We start from the raw sequence: 3440 nt of genomic DNA on the forward strand, positions 1-3440 counted from the left end.
GCACTGGTGGGACTGGGTGTTGGGTGCGCGCCATGGTGCGTGCATCGCGCGGAGCGGGAATGGGGTACCCACTGCACTTCAGTTCCAGACTGCGCGCCCTCCCCACTGCGAGGCCCCGCCTAACCCTCGCCTGTAACCTGAACCCTGGCGACTTGGAACAACTTGTGTGTGCGGAGAGAGGATGGAGACGCTTTAATGGTAGTACTCAAACCTTTCTTTTCCCGAGGAGAGAACGCGAGGGATGAATGGGGCGGGGCGCGGGCTATGCTGCCTGATGGGCAAAGAGGTGCGTCTCTACCACCCAGTCGGCACAGTGGCTGGCTTTTGGGGACATCCATCCAGCCCCGAGGTGCCGAGCTGGAGCCGCTCTGGTCGCTGGACTCCTGTGACCCTGCCTGGGTCGGCAGGACTGCGAGACTACAGCTTCCAGGTCTTTCCTGCCAGGCTAAGGTCACGGGGCTTGTGGTGGGGGTAGGGGGAGATTGCCCAGTGTATGTGTGTGTGTGTGTGTGTGTGTGTGTGTGTGTACACCTCTAGGCCCTCTAGCCTGGTTCCCAGCCATCCCTGATTTGCTTGGAGCCATGCTCCTGTGTGTCTCACTCTGTGTGATGAGGTTGTGGTTGTGCTGTGTCCCCAGACCCCCATCCTCCAGTCTCCTCCCACACTCCTGTCCTGTGCTGGCTGCCTCGGGGAACTTCCTAGCCCCTTCCCCTACAAATGCCAGCCCCTGCCCCTGCAGTAGAAGATGGGATGGGAAGATGTGGTCCAGGATGGAGCCCCTGAAAGGGAGGGAACCTGTGTGTCCCCAGGAGTGAGAAGCCCAAGGAAGGACAAGAGATCAGACCCCTCAAACCCCTCCTTCCCCCTTTACCAAATCCTCCCTGCTTTCAGGGCAGGTTCCTCCTCCTCTAGGAAGCCTTCTTTGATTGCTCCTGGATCCTTCAGTATAGCTTGGCTTCTGGATTGGAGCAGTTGGTTTCCCCAGCAGCCCTTGTCCATATGCCCTCTTTCCTGGCACTTAGTGTATGAGCCTGTGGGGTCAGAAGTCTTGTTCTCAGCCTAGATGCTGGCTGGAGGGGTGTGATGCTTGACCAGTCAGTATCTACTTGGGTCTCTGGGGTCTGGTAATATGTTGTGTGACCAGATTTCAGGCTTAAGCCTTACTTCCACTTCCATTTTCCCTCTGGAATCTTTCAGTCACCTTGTGAGAATGTGGGGGTCCATGGGCACACTTCCTCTCCATTTCACTGAGGAGGATTTTGAGGCAGAGATGGAATTAGGAGAACTCCAGTTTCAGGACAGCCTTCTGGTGAAGTTTTTCTTTAACCCTGGTCTTTGGTGAGGGGTGGGGGGGGCGGGTGCAGGGAAGGCACCTGGCCCTCTTTACTGACTTAGCATCAGGGCTCTGAAGTGTCTCCCCAGGGCAGCTATTCTGTGCTTGTGACTAACATCCTTCCCTGATGGACAAGGAGATGGGCACAGCCACTCCCAGCCTGATTCTCCCTGGCTTAACTTCTTGTACTTTTTGATCCCACCCTCATTAACTTTCCTAGATTTGGGACCAGAGTCTGCCAGGGCTTTGCATGATGGTTTGCTTATCCTCAGCACTGGGATGTTGTATCATCCCCAGCCTGCCCCTCTAGGCTGGGCCCTGGCATTATCATCCTGTTTAGGACCCGGAACCCTTCCCACTCTCCTGAAATCTCCATCCTGGAGCTATAGAGCTCACCCTCAAGGGAATAGTTTCCACAGGGAGGTCTAAATGTACATGGGGGGAGGGGGCCTGGTGTCTATTAAGATGCTTCCTTCTCTGGTGGCCCACCTGAGGCACAGAAGGCAAGAGTAGCTTTCAGCCTCAGGCAGGCCTTTGTGACTCTCCAGTCCTGATGGCAGCCCAGACTCATCCCCAGGGCCACTTAGGCCATTGGAAGCCTTGAGGAGGGGAGTGGTAGGCCTACTGAACCTTGTGGTGGCTCCCTCAACCTCTGCTAGCTTCATTCTCAGGTACCCTCTTGCTGACTCAGTCTTTCTTAGCTGTTCTCTCTCTCTCTCTCCTCTTACCCGCCCCCCACCCTTCCCCAATCCCCTGTGGGTCCCTGAGCCTCCTGAGTGTTGACCAATGCTCTGGTTGACACCCAGGTGGCTAGAGCATGGCCAGATGCCTGTTTGGCTGTACTCCTGCCATCAAGGCCTGTTTGAACCCCCTGCCCTAGTTCTTCTGTCCTCCCCCGACCCAAATTGAGTCTAGCAGGATAAGCACTCTGTTTGGGGCCTTAAGCCTTGGGGAGGGAGAGAGCAGGGTACCTCTTTGGTCCATGGTCTCTGCTGTAAAGGTTAAAAATCCTAGCCAGGTGCTCCGAGCCCCCACTGGCTGCCCCTTTAGAAAAGACAGCCACTTGCCCCTCAAACCTTCTGACTGGTAAGGGGTAGCCCCTTTAATTTCTGTCTCCAACCAGGCCCTGACCCTGCCATCTTTATGTTTTAAATGATAAAAATAGTGCATTCTAACAAATTCAATGATAAGAAGTTATTGGGTAAGCTGAGCTTTAGGGTGGAAAGGTGCCTCTGATCACTCAAGCCTCCTTTTGAGGGAAATGGGGACAGGCTACCCTGACCACTCACAGTCTCTTCTGTGGGCTTCTAGGGCCCAGACATCTGCTCCCAAGCACCACGCCTTGGGGGAGGGGAGTGAGCAAGGAGCTATTTCAGATGAATTGGAAGGGCTGGTGCATTTTGACCTCCTCAGATGTTTCTGGCACTTGGGAGATGCTCAGTAAATATATTGAGTAAATGAATGAATGGAGAATATGAATGAACGAGGGCTTTACAACATTAGCAAAGGCACAGAGGAGGGAAACAGCAGGCATGAGTGAAACGTGTTTGCAAGTGAGTAGTTCATGCAGGGGCACAGCAGGCACAGAGCAAGTTGGCACAAGACGGAGGAGGACCCTGAGTGCCTGGCTGAGGAGTGTGGGTTGATTCCCTCTTCAGGGGTTGTAGAGTGAGGGATTCCATCAGATTTGCAATTTAAACTGCTCCCTCTGGTGGTCATGGAAGGGGTTGGTTGGCTAGGAGAGCCAGAGGCAGGGAGGTGGTCCTGAGGCAGCTATGGGAATTCAGGTTGGTTGGTAGTGAGGGCAACAGCTGGACAGGCTCCTTGCCTGCCTTCACCAGGATGGCTAAGGGGCCATTCATGGTTCCCCACGCAATGGAGGATGCAGAGATTTGGCCTGGGTGGGAAACCAGGTGGGGCAATGTAAGCCATGAGAGTTGAATAGGGCCTGGGGCATCACTATTCCTACCACCTGGGTATATGTTGCAGGTGTCCTGGAGTCATAAATATGGGCCTTTAGCCCAGCCAGCATGGCTTAGTGGTTGAGTATCAACCTATGAACCAGGAGGTCACAGTTTGATTCCTGGTCATGGCAAATGCTGGGTGC

General features: G+C 54.4%; 1 protein-coding gene across 3 annotated transcripts in view; it reads left to right on the forward strand.

The window, feature by feature from the left end:
• LINGO1 (leucine rich repeat and Ig domain containing 1) overlaps positions 1-3440 on the forward strand; it is a 325103-nt gene that overhangs the window by 57931 nt on the left and 263732 nt on the right. For 2 of the 3 annotated variants that reach the window (XM_023753154.1, XM_006087908.3), the window contains exon 1: positions 117-198. The exons of the other annotated variant lie outside the window; for it this stretch is intronic. The gene's annotated coding sequence lies outside the window, so the exon portion shown is untranslated. Of the gene's footprint in view, positions 1-116; positions 199-3440 lie in introns of those variants that run through there. 3 annotated transcript variants of the gene reach the window in all.

This window comes from Myotis lucifugus, unplaced genomic scaffold (assembly GCF_000147115.1).
Source record: "Myotis lucifugus unplaced genomic scaffold, Myoluc2.0 scaffold_41, whole genome shotgun sequence".
NCBI classification, from domain to species: domain Eukaryota; kingdom Metazoa; phylum Chordata; class Mammalia; order Chiroptera; family Vespertilionidae; genus Myotis; species Myotis lucifugus.